This window comes from Wyeomyia smithii, chromosome 3 (genome assembly GCF_029784165.1).
Source record: "Wyeomyia smithii strain HCP4-BCI-WySm-NY-G18 chromosome 3, ASM2978416v1, whole genome shotgun sequence".
Lineage (NCBI taxonomy): Eukaryota > Metazoa > Arthropoda > Insecta > Diptera > Culicidae > Wyeomyia > Wyeomyia smithii.
This window is the reverse complement of record NC_073696.1, coordinates 223,669,107-223,691,743: the sequence shown is the minus strand read 5'-3', so window position 1 is coordinate 223,691,743 and position 22,637 is coordinate 223,669,107. Positions and strand designations below refer to the sequence as shown.

At 37.1% G+C, this 22,637-nt stretch overlaps 1 protein-coding gene and 1 non-coding gene across 12 annotated transcripts in view; one reads left to right on the top strand and one right to left on the bottom strand.

The window, feature by feature from the left end:
• Nucleotides 1–310: 310 nt before the first annotated feature.
• Trnak-cuu (transfer RNA lysine (anticodon CUU)) lies at nt 311–383 on the bottom strand. Its single transcript has one exon. It is a non-coding gene; the product is annotated as a tRNA-Lys (tRNA).
• A 12,361-nt stretch (nt 384–12,744) lies between these two features.
• LOC129732265 (protein winged eye) overlaps nt 12,745–22,637 on the top strand; it is a 674,761-nt gene continuing 664,868 nt past the window's right edge. For 6 of the 11 annotated variants that reach the window (XM_055692969.1, XM_055692970.1, XM_055692967.1 and 3 more), the window contains exon 1: nt 12,745–13,197. The gene's annotated coding sequence lies outside the window, so the exon portion shown is untranslated. The remainder of the gene's footprint in view (nt 13,198–22,637) is intronic. The other 5 variants (XM_055692981.1, XM_055692980.1, XM_055692973.1 and 2 more) reach the window with 2 other exon arrangements.

Genomic DNA, 22,637 nt, shown 5'->3' with positions numbered 1-22,637 from the left:
TTCAAGTCTTTTATCATTTTGCCCCGTATGCCTCATTTCATCTTGCCGTGATGATGGCTAGTTGCCGCAGCAATCGGTTAGTGGCGCCAGCTGCATGCCGGTAGCGAAACATCATCCTGTATTGAAACATTTCAACAGCTTCGATGCTTTCTTTTATTGCAATAAAGCGTTTCCTTGAGTTTTATTATAAGAGAGGAATATAAAATAATTAAATAATTATATCAGAAATTAAAGTTTGAAACGTTGTTTTGTGTTGTAATTTTAAAAGAAGTGTGGGGTGTGGTAAGTGTAGAGTAGTAAAAAAGTTCCTCGCCCAACGTGGGGCTCGAACCCACGACCCTGAGATTAAGAGTCTCATGCTCTACCGACTGAGCTAGCCGGGCATATAGAACGCACTTTTGCTAAGACCCAATGAATTTGTTCATGACCATAGAAAGTCAATACGTGGCAAATTGGGGATATTTTTAGCATTTGCGCAACGCGTACTTCTCAAAAGACATTCTACATGTAGGATAGAGCCTTTCATGATTAGAAATGTTATTAGAAAAAGTTAGATATAATATTAAACCAAGTGTAAACTTGATTCAATTTTAATTTCCTAATTAAAATCTTTGCTTCGGCAATTCGAAATGGAAGCCAGTCTTTGTACTATGCAGGCATGTTGAAATTTTGTCCCTTGCAGCGGGTAAGACCGGCAGGCCACACAAATTCTAATTGCTCTTCAGACCACACCTCTTTTCGGGTTTGTTTTTGGATCTTCCCGCGGTACGGGAACAGGCTGGCTTCCATTGATCCAGGGGCGCACTCGAAAATGCAATGCGGAACCATGAAAATGATTCCTTCGGTTTAGGACGCATCCTGTCGGCTGAATATGATGAAAAATAATTATCGGTGTGTTTATTTTCAACTGCCTGCAGGTCTTTGGATTTAAATGCACTAGGCGACAGACATATGCGGGACAGAAAATCACCTAATCGGGGTCTACGAGAATGCAAATTCATTTATGCATTTGTTGGTTTGATTGTGTGTGCATGTAGAATAATTTGAGGGAAAATTCAATTATCGTAGTGGGTTTTACAAGCGTTGAAACATTTTGACTAGTTTAAAGGTTTAAAAACTAAAAAATTGTTGAATTTGTTGAAGATTTTTTTTTATATTTTCTAAAGAAAAAGCAAAGGCTATGTTTTTACAAATTTGTTGTCAAACATTGTCGAGTTTTTCTTTAATTTATTTCCTGAAAACCGTCAATTTGCTACACTGTTGTGCTTGGCAACTCTTTGTAAGCTCTTCGTAGTGATGAATTAGTTAATTGTTTCGTGCGTTTCTTAAAAAAATTAACTCCTATTAGGACATTAAAAATCATCGAGTACAAATAATGCAAATTAACATTTTAACAAACCTGAGTGATATTACTAAAAACTGTTGGTTTTTATCGTTTCAAACATCCTAATTTATAAATCATATGTGGACCCTTCCTTCTTTTAAATACTATGAAGAGTAAAATTGTTGAAAACTGTTACTTAGATATGCCTCAACTAAACCTACATCTGCTCAAAATATTTTTAAAAAGAAAAAAAGTCGATGTAACGTTTGTGTTATAAAAATGAACGAAAATTGACGAATTTTGGGTTTATTTTTACATTAGGGTGTCCCAAAAAAAAAAATCGACGTTGAAAAAGTCAAGGTGCTCAGCCCTAAATTGAAAGATAATGTTACTTATAGCATTTTTGTAGAACATTTCGACTTTCTAAAAAATCGTTTTCAGGTTGCCCAAACGTGATATATGAAAAATGACTTTTTCAAGCTACAAAACCACCTTTTTGCCCTTTTTTCAAATCTCGTCGATTGCTACATTTTTCCATATATATTTTTATTATTGTGGAGTTGTTTTTTGAATATTTTGCATGGTTTGGTTCAACATCGCATTCAATTATTTGACTCACAGAGCCCATTGAACATCACAAAAAAGTGAATTTTTTTTTTCAAAACACATAAAAATTTTTTTTGATTAAGAACTGAAATTTTCACTGCAAAGCGAGATTTACGATGAAAATTTACATGAAAAAAGATCCTTGATATCTTATTGGGTGGCTGAGATATTGGCGTTTTTACATGTGATGAAAAAATTACAGGAAGGTTGTGTGCGAAGCCACGACCGCAAGGTTGAAGTAGAATACTTTTATAAGAAAGATATCCCGGCTGCTTGCGTGTCAGTCATTTTGAAGTAGAATACTTCTCTCAGGAAGTTCGGCTACATAGGGATGTGAAATGAAAATCTTAAACCGAAAAAAGTGAAAAATATGTCCAATTTCAAATGCTAATAAATCGGTTAGTATTCGATGAATTTCCTTCGTTCTTGTAGCAATAGATTGGAAAATCTTCCAAAATTCTTCCCAAATGAAGCTAGTTGTGGTTTTATTATTCAAACTATTGTACTATTGAAAATAGTCAAGCCTTGTCAAAACTAAAAATTCGACCTCTGATTGGTCGTTATATGATTGCTTCACAAGCACGGACGACAGAATCATATACCTTGCAATTTAAAATATGCTATTTGGCCTATATAAGATATCAGCTGAAGCCGCTCATACGGAGACGAATGAATTTTAAAATTTAAAGTCTCCGTTAACAAATAGAAAGAAGAAGAAAAAGCCGCTCATAATAGTTCTAGACAGCGACAACAGCAGTCCTCTTTAGCTGATGCATTCAATGAAAAGTTGACTCATTTTGACAACACAGAAGCCGTCAAGTTTTGAGTGTTAAATCAGCTTTTCACTGTTCAGTGATAACGCCAAGATGTGATCGGTATCTTATCCGATATTGAATTGAACAACAAATTGTCCTTATCAGGATGAAATAAAAACCCGATGATTGAAGAGTTGATATTTTCTCTTGAGTTAATTTACATTTTTAAATTTGTAAAAGTTATAGATTTTACTTTATCTTCGTGTCTCAGAACGTACTGAATTATCTTTTCCTTCAGTCATGAGCACAACATCCGAAAAACTTTCTTTCATTAATCATTAATTCATTAATTTTTCGCATAACCAAAATTTAAAAATTTTGAAGCCCCAATCATGACAAGCCACTTACTATATTACTGAAAATGGCCAATCCTTGTTGAAGCGCAAAATTCGGTTGATCTGATTAGTCAACGTTTATTTACTAGAAAAAATGACTGACACGCAAGCAGCCGGGTTATCTTTCCTTGTAAAAGTATTCTACTGCAACCTTGCGGTCGTGGCTTTGCACACAACCCTCCTGTGATTTTTTCTAGTAAATAAACGTTGACTAATCAGATCAATCGAATTTTGTGCTTCAACAAGGATTGCCCATTTTTAATAATATAGTAAGTTACTTGTCATGATCAGGGCTTGACAATTTTTAAATTTTGGTTTAGCGAAAAATAATTTTTATGCAGATAATGAAAATTTTTCGGATGTCATGCCCATGACTAAAGGAAATTCATTCTTCAATCAGGTTTTTATTTCATCCTGATAAGGACAATTTGTTGTTCAATTCAATATTGGATAAGATACCGATCACATCTTGGCGTTATCACTTTGTAGATACAGTCGCCGTTCGATAACTGCAAGTCTTTTAACTGCAACGCTTTTTAACTGCAAGACCGATAACTGCAACTTTGCAGTTGTCGGACCGCAATCCGTCAAATCTGATGTCAAAGTCATATTTGACATTGAAGTGACAAATCTCGCGGGGGAATTCTAAATGCATTCGAAAATGAAAATTGTTGAATCTCTAGAAACATTTCAAAGGACTTTTTCATTTCTCTCGATTTTTTTTCGATTTTGTTTACTTGTTGTCTCTTCATTCTAGATGGGAGAATATAAATCTCCACTATTAATCAATGAAGCAAAATCACTTTGTTATGAGATTCACTTTCTGTAATTATTATAAGAGAACAAGAATATCCCTTGTGCATTGTTTGACTAGCTTTCACTTCTCAGCGAGGCAGTGCATAGTAGATCATAAACAATATTATGTGACCTAGCGTTGAATAGACCATTTTACGAACTGACAGGTGTCACGGATCCTGCTGACATTGATGTTGCTTTTACTTGCGTTATGTCAGGGGTTCCTAGCTCTCTGTCAAAATTTCATTCATGAATTGAGTTCAGAAACGTCTCGTAAAATGGTATATTGTTGTGATGAACTTTATCTTCGCCTTGGTTATGTAAAGTAGTTACTAAAACGCAATAAATTATGATGCGGAAATATGACTATCAAATTGATTAATCGAAGGTTTTCGATTTTAGTTTTCTGCTATTTTTTGCCACTATGCCATTAAAAAAAATCACAGGAGGGTTGTGTGCAAAGCCACGACCGCAAGGATGAAGTAGAATACTTTTTTTTTTTGCGTGTCAGTCATTATTAAATTTGTTGTTCAATCCAATATCGGATCACATCTTGGCGTTATCACTGACAGTGCGAATAAAGTATTCCTTGTGATAAAATAAACAGTGAAAAGCTGATTTAACACTCAAAACTAGACGGGTCATGTGTTGTCAAAATGAGTCAACTTTTCATTGAATGCATTTACTAGTGCCCGCTATCGCACAGAGACTGCATTTCACTAAAGTGCCTCACTGCATCAGCTGCTATCGATGCTAAGCCCGCTGCAACTGCTACGCTATCCGTAGCCATGCCAATGTTTTGGCCGCTATACGCTGCATCAGCTGGCCCAGCTGCTATCAATGCTGAGATCCGCTGCAACTAGTGCACTATCCATTGCTATGCCACAGCTGTGGCCGCTATCCGCCTGGTACTGCACTGCTACTGCTGCTGCTAAGGGAAGACTGCTGTTGTCGCTGTCTAGAACTATAATGAGCGGCTTCGATTGATTGATTGATATCTTTTGATGGGACTTTAACCCCAAACGGTCATTCGTCCCTATGAGCGGCTTCGACTGAAACAAGCTATTATATAGATATGAAAAACGTATCGATAGTAGTAGGAAATCATCGATAACTATCGATAGCCATTTCAGTCGATAATTCTCATCCTTATACAGACAAATAGCAAATTTAAAATGGCAAGGTCTATGATTCCGTCGACCGTGCTTGGGAAGCAATCTCATTAACGACTTATCAGATCAGTCAAAATTCGCGCTTCAACGAGATTGACCATTCTCAATAATATAGTTGCTTGTCATGATTTGGACTCGATAATGAAAGCTTTTCGGATGTTGTGCTCATGACTGAAGGAAAAGATAATTCAGTACGTTCTGAGACACGGAGATGATGCCAAATATATATATATAAATATATATATATATATATATATATATATATATATATATATATATATATATATATATATATATATATATATATATATATATATATATATATATATATATATATATATATATATATATATATATATATATATATATATATATATATATATATATATATATATATATATATATATATATATATATATATATATATATATATATATATATATATATCTGTTCCAAATTTTCTTGAAAGTGTAAATTGATTTAGGAGAAAATATTAACTCTTCAATTAGGTTATTTCATCCTAAAAAGGACAATTTGTTGTTTAATTCAATGTTTGATAAGATGCCGATCACATCTTTGCGTTATCACTGGCAGTGCGAATAAAGTATTCCTTGGGGGAAATAAACACTGAAAAGTTTTCCAGAACGTTCTTTTCATTGTATGCATTTGCTAGTGTGCCTGCTATCGCTCAGAGACAGCATTTCACTAAAATGCCACACTGCATCAGCTGGCCCTGCTTATATAGATGCTGAGACCAACGTCAACCGCTGCGCTATCCCCGTTGCCACAGTAGTGGACGCTTCCGTTGCCATTGGTATCCGCTGCCCTGCATCACCTGGTCCTGCTATCGATGCTGAGACGCGCTCCGCTATCCGTTGCCATACCACAGCTTTGGCCGTTATCCGCTGCACTGCTACTGCTGCTGTATCCACTGCTGCTGCTAAGGGAGGACTTCTGTTGCGGTCTAGAATTATAATGAGCGGCTTCGGGTGAAAAAGGCTCTTATATAGGCCAAATTGCACATTTCAAATGGCAAGGTCTATGATTCTGTCGACCGTGCTTGGGAAGCAATCATATAACGACCAATCAGAGGTCGAATTTTTCGTTTTGACAAGGCTTGACTATTTTCAATAGTACAATAGTTTGAATAATAAAGTTACAATTATCTGCATTTGGGAAGAATCTTAGAAGATTTTCCTATCTATTGCTGCAAAAACGAAGGAAATCCATCGAATACTAACCGATATATTACCATTTGAAATTGGACATATTTTTCACTTTCTTCGGTTTTAGATTTTCATTTCACATCCCTATGTAGCCGAACTTCCTGAGAGAAGTATTCTACTTCAAAATACATTTCGACATCATTGAAAACAAAAATGGTAGTGACGGACCCCCTCTAAATTTTGACATGTGTCAAGTGTTGCAGTTGTCGAATGGCATTCGATAACTGCAATGTAAACATGTTGCAGTTAGCGAACGACGACTGTATTTAATATAGTATTTCTTGTGATAAAATAAATAGTGAAAAGCTGATTTAACACTCTAAACTAGACGGGTCATGTGTTGTCAAAATGAGTCAACTTTTCATTGAATGCATTTACTAGTGCCCGCTATCGCACAGAGACTGTATTTCACTGAAGTGCCTCACTGCATCAGCTGCTATCGATGCTGATACCCGCTGCAACTGCTACGCTATCCGTAGCCATGCCACAGTTGTGGTCGCTATACGCTGCCATCGGTATCCGCTGTCCCTGAATCAGCTGGCCCAGCTGCTATCGATGCTAAGATCCGCTGCAACTAGTGTGCTATCCATTGCTATGCCACAGCTGTGGACAGCGTTGCCACTAAGTTTAGAATAAAATCTGGCAAAACGAAAATAAAAAGTCTGGCAAAAATCTGGCTCTCAATTTCGAAGCAAATTGCCGACAAAATTGAAAGTGAAAACCTTTTTTCGCCCACCGGAGGTAGGTAGGTAAAGGCCACCACAGCCCATCTCGCAATGATAACCTTTTTGCGAGACGACGCGGATTAAATCTGGCAAAAATTTGCCTCATTTTCAAATATCTGGCATATTCTGAGGTTTATCTGTTTGTCTGGCGCGCAAACAGAAATCTGACAAAACCAAGTTATCTTCATTTGGTAAGAATCTTAGAAGATTTTCCAATCTATTGCTGCAACAACGAAGGAAATCCATTGAATACTAACCGATTTATTAGCATTTGAAATTGGACATATTTTTCACTTATTTCGGTTTTAGATTTTCATTTCACATCCCTATGTAGCCGAACTTCCTGAGAGAAGTATTCTACTTCAAAACTATGCACGATTATTTGGAATGTCGAAATGTTCTACAAAAATGCTATAAATAACATTATCTTTCAATTTAGGGCTGAGCACCTTGACTTTTTCAACATCGATTTTTTTGGGACACCCTATTTTACATGCACTGACGAAACTACCCATGCAGCATCAGTCATAGTAACCCACGAGTCAAACAACTACTGGTCGCAGTGGGGTCCACACAAAAAAAAAAAACCATGAGTCAGCAGTAAAAATTACAGCTCTATCAGTCGAACTCTAACCGTGATAGCACAGACAAACAGACGTGCCTCTTCGAACAAAAATCCTGAAAAATCATCGTCCTTATTCGAAATGTTACACTCATGCGCCACTATGTGAGCTTATTGCCTACTAACTTATTTTCGTAAAACGGTTTTTGTCTTTGCTAATGGGTGTGCACGCTTGCTCAAATCCACTCAACCAGCATCACTAATGGTTTTTGTCTTTGATAGTGAAAAAGCACACTTGCTTATAGCGACACTAGCGACGTTATTGCCCACTAAGCAAAATTTCAAAATTATCGTTATTTTTCTGGTCGATGAAATCGTCATCGAGTGGCACGTCTGATTGTCTGTGGTGATAGCGGAAACAGTGGTCAATGAGAAGGGGATGTGAAAGTCGCTCTTCTTCTATTCTGGACTGGTAGTGAACGAAGAAATTTATAGTACCAAGTGCCTACTGGAAATTGCGTCGTTCATCAATAAATACCATAATAGCGAAAACTCGTTGTTCTGGCCGGAGTTTATCATTGGTCGGTGCGTACACATTGATTGAGTTGTATTTGAAGAATTTGTCCTGATTCTCAACACGCAAACATGAGCAGCCTTCGCATGCTTCATTTGTTCCCCAATTAGCACGAAACCGACTCCTCGTTCTACTTTTACGCCGTCCGTAGATGTAGTACTTAAATGAAGTGTCGGCAATAGGATTCACTGCCCAGAATTCACGTTCTACCGTTTTTTTTGTTTCCACATTCACCTTTTGCAGCTCTCTAGCCAGTATACCCACGCGCGTTGGTTCGAGTAGAATCCTTACAACCAAAGTACCGAGTTTCCAAACATCGTCGTCCTTTTTTTTCGCCCAAGTTCATGCCGATTATTCCGTTCCGTTCTGCATTGTTCGTAGTAATTCATATTCGGTATGCTACCTTACTATAAGTCTGCAATACCTAGTCTCGCGACGAGACTGCCGTCTTAGATATAGTAGTCGAAGCACCGCATCTCATGCTTTAGCCACCCGTTCCGGGTCAGACGCTGTTGTACGCCATCCCTCACACGGGAACACAACCGCTCACGACCAAAGTTAGTTTGAAGGTTACTCGGATCCCGGTCGGCACTCCGTGGGGGTTGGGATATGCACAGAGGTAGATGACCCCAAAATCATGTATACCAAATACCTGCCATAAGTTTGGAATTGCTTCACTGAATATTGTAACACCCAGTTTAGATATTGCAGCACCCCATCCAAAAAGTTTTGCATCGCCCAAAAGGGGCAGATTTATGTAACTCTAACTCGTGATTCCGACAACCAAGAGAGTGGTAGTCTTCAGCACAGTTGTTCAGAAGGTCAAGGGTTTGTGGTCAGCGGACAGTATGGTTCGGCATTCAACCGTAACGTGGTGCTAGTGTACATGTAGTTTTGAATATTTTGATCTTAATTTATCTCTCAGAAAGTTGCCATCTTCGGCAAAGTTGCTTCTGCTTGAACAATAGTTTACTTTCTACCACAGACATCATTTTGAAATTTAAGATGCTTACTTCCGGTTTATGGTAAACAGGCGAGAAAGACCAAATACCACCCAATAAATCGACATCAGACGCCATTTGGAATCTTTTCCGAATCACCACATTATTTTCAGAACTATTTTATTAGTGTTGATGATAGTTCCGGAGTGATTTGTGATTAGGGTCCAACTAGCAAAAGATAAACATTGGGGAACACTAGTTGGAAAATTTGTAAGTCCTACATTTTCAAATCGTTATTTAAATGGAACTGAATAACATTAACATCAATACCAAAAATCAACGTAAAATGAACCTATTTTATAGTTTCTTGACAATACTACACTAAATTTGTACATTTATGCCTAAAAGTTGTGTTTTTCTTTTAAACCTTTTGAAATAAGCCTTAAAGCATTCTGACCTGACAACGAGATTCGCCCACCTCTATTTCGCCTTGTGTCCATTTTTCCTTCAGTTTCGCCTGTTTGAATGCGCCTGTATTTTGAAAACAATGTTGATTCGCCTTTCGCTGTCGTCTGTTTACGAAATATTTCGCAAAAAAGCCCGTTGCTTAGGGATACCATCCGTCCTGATTTAGCAGGACATGTCCTGATTCTGAGATCATATTTGAGCGTGCTGATTTCTTTTTCATATTCTAGAATTTGTCCTGATTTTCTTAAGATATTCAATTTTGATGTATGACAATAATATGTACACGCAAAAGTGCTAGCTTTAATCAAGCGAAAATCGAAATCAGAAACATTGGTTTCGGGCTTTCGGGTGAACAATCAGTTTTGGGGTGCTCAAAAACCGTGGTCAATTTTCGTAAGCCGGTACATATGAACAATGAGACGTCCCCAAAAGCACGATCTGCCATTTGCGCTGTTTTTCGTCACATAACTAACCGACAATGATGCCAGTGAAGTAGCACCGTATGCGTATGAATGAAACCTGAACCGTATTCAAACCAAAATGTGAACAAATGAGATATCTTTTTAATTGTTAATTATTTATTCATGTTTTTAAATGGCCGGATTCATGAAAGTGCATCGATCACGTAATATTCAGTACCCTACTTATTAGTATTCATTGATGGCTGCACTGCTCCAACGATACCAGCCTACTGAACACCAGTTGAAATTTTGTGATTGTAATGGTTTGAAATAATATACATTTAAAATAATTAAAAATTATTGATTAATATTATTAATCTCAGCATGGGCACTGTGAAAAAATGTTTTCTTCAGTTTAGTCTTAGTAAAGTGACGAGTGAAATCTTATAGTTGTTGAAACCGTTAAACATTTGGTAATTGTGAAGTAACGCGAGCTCTAGAAACTTTGTGTGTCTCTCTGAAAAGTATCATTTTACTCATTTACCTGTCACTTCACTTCTATAACAGTCGAGTTGAAAAAGCTAGGAGGTCTAAGACTCAGATCAAATTTGTATCGAAAAGAAAAGGTGTCCTTATTTCTAACTCCAACCAGATGGTATCCCTACCGTTGCTTCGAAACAAATAAAAGGGCCTAGCTCCGAAGTATCTTTTGTTTTGGGTAAACTATTCAGTCGCCCTTCACTAAAAACTTGATTTGAATAATTTTATCGATTATTACAATTTGTTTACATTTTGACAGTTGCGCCTCAATCGCGAATCACTCCGGAGTTATTGACGTTACCATTTTGATACTAGATAGTCTATCGTAATCTTAGCATCTATCGTTCAAAGATTTATTCAAAACGAGATATTTGCTTCGAACTTATTACTTGCAATCACTCTTGAAAGCAACAATGCTAGTAGTGTAAAAACTTATGTGGTACTATGTGAACCTTGTAGTTGTGGCTTTACAGAAAACCTTTTTGTTATTTTTGGTAGAATTTATTGGAGAGGGTTTTTTGTTTGTTTTGTGCCCATGTGGATAGTGGCATCATCCATCGTACAGCAACACCCACGATTTTGCAATATTTATTAGTTGACATTACGACCGCTTGTGACACTGGTTGAAGACGGCAATTTTTTAGGTTTAAAATACGAAGAACCGTGTGCAAACTTATGCTACATTTTGCTAAAAACCATAACTTCCTAGATGGTCATAAGTGTAAGATAAGTTAAGGTCAAAATACGGCGGTTTTCACAGAGGGGATTCACTGCTGTCAAATTCCATATATGTGTGCGTTATCGCAGATCAACTCTGGTCCATGACGTTTGTTGGTCCATGACGTTTGTAACCATGAACAATAACGGGGGAAAAATATCACTACACAACACATTCATGAGAGTTTTCCGCGGTTTCTCGCGTTTTGATAAAAAAACGTTCCAATTATATAATATTTCACATCGATCAATTTCATGACTAAAAAGAACAAAAACCAAAACAAACGCCATGTTGCCAAATATGTTGGTTACACGATGTTTGACAGATAGATCCCCCCTGGGTTTTCATGCTTACTAGCGCCACGTAGCGGTGGGTTTTCGAACCGATCTGTCTATCATCCAGAAATCCTTAACCTGCTGAATAAGTTAACTGAAGACCGCAACTATCTAGGTCGTCGGAAACACGTGATATCTGGCTCCAGGTGCTAAACTTGTTTAGGGGTGCTGTAATATTCAACTGGGTGTTGCGATACTCAAGGAAGCGATTCCAAACTTATGGCGGGTAGCGTATGTCACATGTATTCAGTTGTCCTTTGAAATGTTTAATTTCTATTGAATCCAGGACTAATCAACATAAGTAAAGTTTATGAAAAATTTAAGTATCTGCGATTTGACAATTAACTTTATTTTAGTGATTATTTTTGTAATTGCGAGCCCCCTGTCACAGAGTGACGAATAAAATGTTTAACTACTTTAATTTTTCTTAGAGGCACTATTTGTCATTTAAATATGTGCGAAACACATCTGCTCTCAAGGTTTTGGTTACTTAGGTAGCAATTTGCTTTGTGAGTTTTCACACTCATCTATAACTACTCCGTTCGTACGAGCAGAGCATTGTGTGTTATTTCGTATTGCAAATTTAGTAATCTGTAATCCGTAGGTTTTCTAATTTCCAATCGATTGATACTAAGAACTTGTTAATCTGATGAGAAATGACTAAGATAGGTATGAGTTTTCCAAACCTTTTGACCTTTTTCCAAACAAGCAAATGAGTACGTTATGAGAATTTTGGGAAGACATATCTGTTAAAACAACACAAAGGTGTGAACCGTCCCCCAGCTTTAAATTACATTATTGTACTACCTGACCACAACAGCTGAAATCAGTTTGGGTGAATGGATTCACCTTGTAACTTTCTCGTTTCATTCACCTGCTGCTCCGGGCACTGAGACTTGGAGCTCTCACGCTACTGCTGCGCCCTTCTTCTGTTCAGAAATCTATCACGTGCTGGACGCTTTCGGGACAGACTAAAACAACATCGTCGATAAATGTCGCGTTCGCTTTTCGGAACCATTCATCGTCCCCAGCCCACCCCCACTCTATTCATGCATCTTGCTATGCCAGCCGTTGTGATTCGGAGTATACTCGGTGCACGTACCTACATATTTCCCACTCTGCATTCGGGTTTTTCTCGCTCTCAATTGCCATTTAGCGCGAAAATTCTCCTCCCGGTGCATCTCTGTGTACGCCGATCGACCGACGCGGACATGCACCTCTTCACAGGCGTATCAACAAAACAAAACTGCACTTTCCTGGCGGTGATTCCTGGCACAAAAGCTTCCGATATCGATGTCCTGTGAGTCAGGCAAAAACGACGACTGGTGTGGGACGTACTTTCGCGTATTTTCCGACCCCGACGCTTTCGGTGACAGATCGACCCAGTTTTCTGCTAGTTTTTGCGGTCGGATTTCTTACTCGGAATGAAAATTTTCATTTGGTCTTAAAACGGAAGCAAGTTTGGATGCAATTGCTTGCAGGCGTCTTATAGTGTGCAAGATTCATTGAAAGTGAAAGTGTGGAAGAAGTTACGGTATTTTTTTCCTAAAATGCCGCCAATTCTCGAGTGCTTAATGTTCATTCTATATAAGTGAGATTGCAGTGCACACGTTTGTTTACATTTACGGCTAATGAAAAAAATCACCAGAAAACAGAGAAGGTAAAGTTCAGCTTTTATTTCAACAATTGGAAACTTTTTCCAGAACATTCCAGAATGTTTTTTTCTTTTTTCGTCGAAATGTTCCGTATTCATTGGGAGTGCACTCACAATTACGCATCAGCTTTTGATCCGGATTTCCAGTCCGGGAACGTTCTCTCTCTCCCAGGTTCTAACAGGGTAAATGCACTGGAGCCGGCATGTTCGGTGTATCGGCTGTGTACGTGTATGTGGTCAATGTTCGAAGTAGGCAACCTCGTCGTGTCGTGAAAATTTCACTGCATAAGTGCCAAGTGGGTGGCGATGTTCGGTGTTTTCGAAGTGGGTTGTGTGTGTACTCTCGGTGCAACGAGGCAACCCGTTCGGCGGACATAACCCGCTTGCTCACGTGACTTCTCTTACAAGGACGGTGACCTTGAACTTGTTTCGCGCCAAAAAGCGGATATGCAAGAGAGTACCAAAGCATGATGGGAGAATACCCCCAGCATGATTCTGCTGTCCGTGTATGGTTCTCCGAGAAAATGTTCTGGTGTGAGTTCAGTTTCGACTAGATTCACGGCAGTATACTGCGGTCATTTTCTAAAAGTGAATATTTGAATGAGAGAGCAGGAGAGTTTACAGCATCGTGGATGAGAATTTTCAGTTTGCTTTTTTAAATATGTACCTGTATAGCTATTTTCGCCTACAGCAGAAAAAACTTCTCCCTTTCCACTTAAAAAAGATCACGGCACAACTGGAATTCTATTGATGCATGCACTTTTGAAGGGTAAAACGAAGAGTATGAGCTCAATGTCTTGCATGCTAAAGTGATTGATATCGGTAGAAGTTTTTGAATTCAGTTAATGTTCGTTAAAGGATTTAAATTTGCAACGAAAAAATCGCTTAGAACAAAATTTGCTTACTGTGCCGTTCCACGCATCTTTATGCTGAGTTTCGAATAATCTATCTAGTAAAATAATTTCGAATTTGAAATGAAGGAGTTTTATCCAGATTCAGAATGCAGTATAAGTTTAATTGATGTTTTATCAATTCTAAATCATAATCGGTGGAAATTAGGAAAGCTCGTAGCCTCAGTAATTGCCGGTACATGGCAGCGTAACTATTATCATATTTTGGAAAAATCTCATGTCTACATCATTTTCAAGACTTCCGAATGCAGCTTTCGATCCTCAGTTCCACTATGACGCTTGCTATAATCTTGTCGATTAATTTCTACGAGTTTTTAACCTAACCATGTCGGACTTACAAAGTAAATATCCAAAACCTATTCTATGTCCACGGCTTCCATAATTTTTTTTTTTTTTCAAAAAAAGTTGGAAGTGGTGTACTTTTCAGCATTGCAAGAGGAAATATTTTAAAACAAACTTCTACCAAAACATTCCAGATGCGACCACTAGGAGCGCTGCAGTAAACTAAACTGTGTCAAATACTAAACAACTTGAGCTTTATTCTCAATGATCGTTCAACAAATATTTTGGAGAGCATAACATTGAATTGTTTTTAGAGAGGCACAGCTGGAATCATCGTTTCACCGACGATTATCGGCAGAGTGCAATCAGAAAAATTATTCTAGAAAATAAAGGAACTTTACTGGCAGTATAAAATTCATTTTCGGTTTTGATGCGAGAGATGACTTATATTTATACATGTTTTCAAAAAATACTTTTTAGACTGCAAAATTTGTCCATCCATGGAAAGTACTCAGCTCTATAAGAAAAAAGTTTTTTTGAAATAAAAAAACGTTCGAAAGGTTTTTCAGGTCATTTTTGGTCATCTCAATAGCACTTAGAGCAGCCGGTTGTACTATTAGTCTACTCATAACTCTGGAGCTTTTGTAAATCACGAAACGGAGTTTTGTGGGATGAAACTTAAAAGTGTTTGCAATCGTTTGCCATCAAAAATTTAAACATGCAAATTTTGGAGTTGTATCAGTGTTGCACGAAACCGACGATATATTTAGTAACTGCATTATCAACTCTGTGGATTACGAAGCATTTTGGGAAAAGCACAATTGATTGAAATCTATATGCGTAATATTGTAGCATATGGGTCATTCCAAGTGACCACTAATAAGCACTAACTTGGATACGACCATCACAGATTTTGCTTAAAGTTGGAGCATTCATTCGTCTAGTGTCACTTTGGAAAAATCTCAATTTTGTTGTCGATTGGAATCCTTCCCCCCCCCCTCGCTCTGTGGAACTCCCCTCTTTGTTGCAAGATAACGCTTTTTTTGTCAAATCCACTTTTTTATTTCCTACAAATTATAGACGTAAGAAAAAACTGATAGGTGATTATTGAAGAAAATGAATGAACGAATCCAAAAAAGTTATATTTTTGACCGTAAGCGTTGCCAGATAGATTATTTTTGTAGTTAAAAACTGATTTTGCATTTTTCGGCAAATGTTGCTAATTTTATTTTAAATTTGATAATTTCATCGTATTTCTCGGAAAATTTTATGCGAGAAACAACTATCACCTCGAGGTAATATGAGCCGATTTCGACCTAACATTTTCACGAAAATAGTTATTAATTTCGTAATAAATTTTTCAGTTCAGTTAGTTGATCTCCAGTTATTTTTGCACCGAAAGCGAAGGAACTCAAAATCCTAAAGAAATCTTCGATTGGACGACACTGAGGTAGATTCGTTGAGTTGCGTATTTGGGGCACAAATGAAGTCGAGTGGTTGTTCAGAAAATTTGTGTTTGTTTTTGACGTAATGTGATAATATTTTATCTGGTCAAAACACACACTTTTCATCGGCTTGGTGTTCTGGAAGAAATGAAATCATAATGTTGTTCAAACAATCGTTCTAGTATACATTTTTATTGATAGCCAAACCACTATGCTTAAACCATGATTCAGACAAAAAGAAAAAAATCCTTTTCTGTCCACTATTGAGGCCGGTCGTCCACTACCTTCCTGGCGTATTATAATTGAGGTTTGCAGGAAATCATACGGAATAAGAACCGGAAGATTTTCGCTTTCAAAATGGTTTACCGTGAACTTTTTGGCAAAATTGTTGCGCAGTTCATAGCGAACTGTACAATGCACTTGCGGAATGTTCCTTGTTTCGACACCATTTTGAACAGAACCGGGCATGCGTAAACAAAGCAACAAATACTGGCAAAAAGAGGAGAGAGAGAGCTTGAAGGCTCAAACTGAACTGATTTATTATGTGATTCGAAATGATCAACAGCAAAGGTCGTTAACGCGCATTCTGTCAACTATGCAGTTTCGGTGCTATTGCATCGATAAGCGAGGTGAAAAGAATGCCATACGTCGATATAATTGAATTTTCTTTATTTGCGTTCTTAACTCTGATTTCTCTCTGAGCGTGTTTGTTGAGGATTAAGAGAACCTCAAAAAAAATCCAAATTTTTAGTTGTCAATCGTTAAATGTTCCAAGAAAATAGAAAGCTGTAAGACTGCAAAAAGTTAGTAAAACAATGATAGCTGTCTGAGCTGAGCATGTAGAAATAAGAAAAAACATTTAAAATTTCTAAAAAAAAAAAATTCCAGGTTCAAGGAATTATTACTGTTTAGTTCACGGTATTTTTGAAGAAAAAAATCAATTTTTTCAATAATGGGTTTTTTGAGATATGATTTCTGATTTTATGAACAAACAGCTGATTACCCGATATCTAGCTCGGGATTCATTTAGCTCTTGTTGTTATAGTGGCTTAGAAGTAAGGACTAGTTGAACTCGAAAATTGATATTCCTTGTCCCTATTAAATCGCTTCGCGAGGTCATTACTGGGAAGAATTTGACCTTCAGCAAATAACTACACAAAAAAGCCTTTTTCATCTCTCTGTCAGTTTCTCTCTTTTTTTCCGGAATTAATTTTGATCATTTCCATAACAAATCTAGCACATTTTCTCTCTTTTCTCTGGATATCGCTTTTGCTTCCTAATCCCTTTTTCTTTTCACAACGATACATGTAGGTATCGGTACCTCAGCCTCAATACTATCTGAATATCAGTACCTGCTCTTTATACGAGTATCGATTCTAAGTTTCGATGTTTAATGGTATCGCAACGTACCTAGATCTTACTCCCCACTTTCCCCTATGTAACAATTCGTAACGCTTTCGGGTACTTTTCCACCTCTTTTGAGGTTAGGTTATTAAGGGGGGGACCCTACTCTGGAAGTTGAATTTTCGTAATTATTTGACGTGGGACTACGTCTTTGTTTACTATACTGGGATGCATTCTGTAAAGAGCTGAAACCAGGCCACTAGATGCACATTGTGCGGTAGGGCGGTAGGGCGGTTCGATTTGTAGGGGATCAAAAAATCGCTTAGGCACATATGATTTTCGGATTCTAGGGATCAAAATAAGATACTTTGCTCAAAAAACCATACCTCTAAAATGAATTCTGATGTCCCTTGTAATAACGTGTAGGTACCCAAAAGGTCAAATTTCAAAAAATCCTGTTTTGACCCATTTAGAGTGCCCCAATCGAGTCCAAATGTATGACCGACCCCCACTAACTTTGGAGGGCCGACCCACCCATGCTAGTGTTACCCCCATACAAAAATATCAAAAAATATCAAAAAATCACCATTTTTGGCACTTTATATGACAAAAATCAGTGAAATGGCTATTATTTTTCCGCACAAATGAAGTTTCTAGGAAAAAAATGTTTTTTTTTGTTTTTGAACTTTTGTTTTCTCCTGCTTCGCATGGGATTCGGTCCTGAGTCTTCAGCGCATACATACACAATTACACATATATCTGAGCCATTCTCATTGCAGATGGCGTTTGCAGTTGGCGTCCTTTTGAACATAAAATCGTATATCACTCTGTTACATCATATGTAATATTTTTATTTCGACCAGTCAGGCGAGCACCGCTGGTATGCTACCACAACGGCTACCATGCACGGACGCTCCGTTTCCACTGTTCCCACGCACACTGTAGAACCAGAGTGAATAAATAGAGTGACGCAGAGTCTGAAACCAGAGAAACCAAACGAACACTGCAAAGTCGGGTGTTTTCGTCAATGAAATAGTCTGCTGGGAGGCAACAAAAATCCATCCACTGTTTCCTCACAATCGGATTCTTCGGGAACCGAAAAAAAACTCACATTCCTTACTGTTTTTTGTTATTACACAAAACGCACTTCATTTTATCTATCTCTATCAAACTTTATCAAACGAACTTGTTATAAATTTAAATACAATAACTATCTTTTCACTCTGACAATAACAACACTCCGTTGAAGTCAACTGTAACTTGAGCAAAAAGGGGCTGCCAGAAAAATATTTTGGTGGATACATAAAAAAACCGTGTTGCTGTTTTGACTGAATTTCTCTCTGCGTCACTCTATCTATTCACTCTGTGTAGAACTAGTGTAGGTTTCGTATAGGATAGAAACGTCAACATAAATCATTCTACATCGTCCGCCAAAGAGTCAACACCTAAAAAAAACCTGAAAGTGAAAGTGAAAATTGTTAAAGTCAAAATATATTTTTTTTTAATTTACAATGAACCCGCAAGATGAAATAGCAACAACATCATCAGCTATCGAAAACCCAATGAGTCATATACCCAAGCATGATGTTGCTGTTTTTGGTGTGTCTTCTGATTTGAATGATATTAATTTACCAACCGATCTGGATATCTTGAGATATTATTTTTACTTAAGCGAACGTGCAAAAACAGAACAAAAAAAGTTTTCTTATAAACAATTCTCTAATCATGTAACAGATAGGTTGGTTGGAATTTTGGAAAAACTTGGTATGGAAATAATTTCAAAAAAATATGTTGCTGTTAAATTGAATAGATTGGTTGACAAATACCAAGCCGAAATTAAGAAGACGAATAGAGACCTTTTAGTGTTTACCGGTACTCTGAACGAAATTTTTTATATTGGAGCATGTAAATGCGATTTGACGGCAGCTCAATGTAACTGCGGTTTGGTTCCAGAACGCCTCAAAGAGCTTATGCACGATCAACATAAACAGAGAAGACTAACAATTGATGCATTTCTGATGGAAATTGAAGAGCAAGGGACATCGTCATCAATGCCAACAATGCCAACATACGAAGATCCCGATGATACAACATACGTAGACGTACCGATGACGGTTGATGAAGATGTTATGAATAGAAGCACAAGTTCACAATACACAGAAAGATACGATGGTTTTAACTTTGCCTTGATGTGCGACAGATTTGGTGTGTCTGATAGAGTAGCGTCAGCATTGGCAACCAGTCTTTTCAAAGATTTTGAAATAAAAGATCAGCATGGCGAACCTCTCATCATGGATAAATCGAAAGTTCGTAGAGAAAGAGAGAAATGCAGACGAATAGTGCTCCGCAAAAGGTTTGATGATTCCAGTTTAATAGCGTTTTCATTCGACGGCAGAAAAGATGATACTTATACGAGAGAAAAAATTGATGGTAAGTATCATAGTAGGATGGTAAAAGAACCTCACTTGTGATTTTGAGAGAACCGAATTCTCGATTGATTGGTTACGCAAGACTGGTAGAGGAAAGTGCTGAATACAAAACAACAAAATTGAATGAATTTTCCAACGATAAAAACATATCTCTGGATGCATTGATTCGCATATGCACTGACGGTGAGCCAACAAACACTGGCACACACGGTGGAATTATACGAAGATTCGAATTGCTGCTAAAAAGACCATTGCATTGGTTTGTTTGCCTTCTACACTTCAACGATCTTCCGTTTCGACATTTGTTTGGGGTTTTGGATAAATCATCCACCACTGGACCAACATCAACAACCGGGAAACTAAGCAAGCAAATTGAAAATTCTGAAGCTCTTCCGGTAAGTCATTGCTATCGCTCATTTATTATAATTTTCTAACATTTTGAATGGTGAATTCATAATAAATTTATTCAATTATTATATATTTTTAGGTGGTGAGCGACTTTCAGAGAATTGCGTTGGAAAATATGCCTCCTGTTGCAGAACAGCACGAATATTCCACCGATTCGCAGTACTTATACGACATGGCACATGCAATTTCTAATGGCGTGGTTTCTGTGGATCTGGCTAACATAAAACCAGGGAAAATTGTACATTCTCGCTGGCTCACCAAGGCCGCTAGATTATTACGATTATATGTGACAATGAAAAAACCACCTAAAAATTTAAGAATTCTGGTTGAATTTATAATTAAGGTTTATGTGCCAATGTATTTTAATATCAAGTATTACAGCTCTGTCGTGTACGGTAGTGTATTATTTTTCAAGTACATTACTTGGGCACAATTTCTGGAGCCAAATTTACGCACTGTTGTCAATCATGTAATTAAAAATAATCCATATTTTGCACATTCGGAAAATATCTTGCTATCAATGTTGTTTGATGATAGGAAAGAGGTGCGCGACTCTGCTATCAAGAAAATTTTACGATATCGAGAAAATGTTGAAGACCCATCGGAACTTAGAGAATATAAAAAACCAGATATAAACTTCCATTGCTTCGATTACACGAAAATGATCGATTTGACTGATAAAAATAACGTATTTGAACCACCATTCACGCGAATCATTCCGTATGAAACATTGATAGCATATTTAAATGAAGATGCTTCACCATTTACTGATCCGCATATTCCATTACATATACAAGGAACGGAACAACACGTTCAACTGCTAGCTAGCGTTTCCAAACGAGTAATATCGGAAAATGTAGAGGCTGTTATGGAGGCGACATTAGAGAGCCGTGCGAAATTGCCCAGTGTTGAAACCAAAAAAGACTTCAAACAATAATTTTTTAGTTTCTTTCCTATGTTCAGATCGAATAAATTTTTAAAGAGAAAACAAAAATCCAAAAACAAAAAAAAACATTTTTTTCCTAGAAACTTCATTTGTGCGGAAAAATAATAGCCATTTCACTGATTTTTGTCATATAAAGTGCCAAAAATGGTGATTTTTTGATTTTTTATATTTTTGTATGGGAGACCCCCTAGGGGGGTCCCAGGGGGGTAACACTAGCATGGGTGGGTCAGCCCTCCAAAGTTAGTGGGGGTCGGTCATACATTTGGACTCGATTGGGTCTCTCTAAATGGGTCAAAACAGGATTTTTTGAAATTTGACATTTTGGGTACCTACACGTTAGTACAAGGGACATCAGAATTCATTTAGAGGTATGGTTTCTTGAGAAAAGTATCTTATTTTGATCCCTGAAATCCGAAAATCATATGTGCCTAAGCGATTTTTAAATCGACCCACCCTAATTCACAAGGTCTTTCAAATTTGATAAAAATGCTCATATTAGTTAGGAATAGGGAAAAAATTATAATGCAAGAAAAAAATTAGGTGAGCATCAGTGTTAACTTACCAATTGATCGAATTTTCCGAACGAAGTTTTGAAATATTCAATGCATTCCGCGCAATCAACGTAGTAGCCATATGCTGAGACCAAGTGGATGCGCATGTTATAACCCTGCTATTTTCAATATATATCGTAATCAGTTATTTATGCAACTAGTACGCCCATACTATTTGCATTGACCTAATCTGATTGATCTGATGATGTATGCAACTCGAGCATGTTTGATATTATTTTTTTTAAAATAATACGTATTTCTGTTCTTTTTCGTGAGTCATTTTAATTCTCGGTGCAAATGGAATATTGTTTAATATTGATTACGGCATAGAAATTTCACTCTACGTACATGTGAAAATCGTTTTTCATAAACGGATTGTGGGTAAAGTTATATTTTTTTGGGACTTACTTTCCGTTAGTGTGAACGTACACTTTTAAAATGTGGGAAAAATTTATCTTAAAAAATAAAACTATTTGGTGAAGCAACAAAAGACAAGTAAAGAATTATCGTCCAAAAAGGATGATCAATGTTTTGTGATGTCAAACCCCTTCGACACAGTAGTAGAATAATGACTTGAGAGATTGAGCTCATTTTGAATCGTCACCCTACAATTTTCAGCAAAATCTTCATACATAATGCCACGGTTTAAGATTGGTAATTCTATGGATTTAAAAGTGCAATACGATATAATCTTAATAAGTTTAATTTTACTTATGCTAATTTACATTAGGGGCAGAAAATGATCTAAGCATTGTTTCAATGAACTATTCAAAGTATCTACGAACTATTTAAATAAACAGTTCTTTCGAACTAGTTGATACTGAATCTTAACATTCACTCAATTTCGAATTGAAATTTTTTTAGGTTTGTTCAGCAATTTATTACTGAACTCATAAATATCCGCAAATTATTCGCAATTCAAAAAATAACACTGGATGGAAGAGTTTCTACATATGGCTACTACGTTGATTGCACGGAATGCATTCATTATGAGCAAAATCATTTCAAATCGCCTGGAAATACGCGAAAATTTAATCGACCATTTTTGATTTGAATGAAACTTTGCACACGTATTTGGCTTAGCAAACTGAGCATTTTTCACAGGTGGAGAGATTTTTGACACACATGAG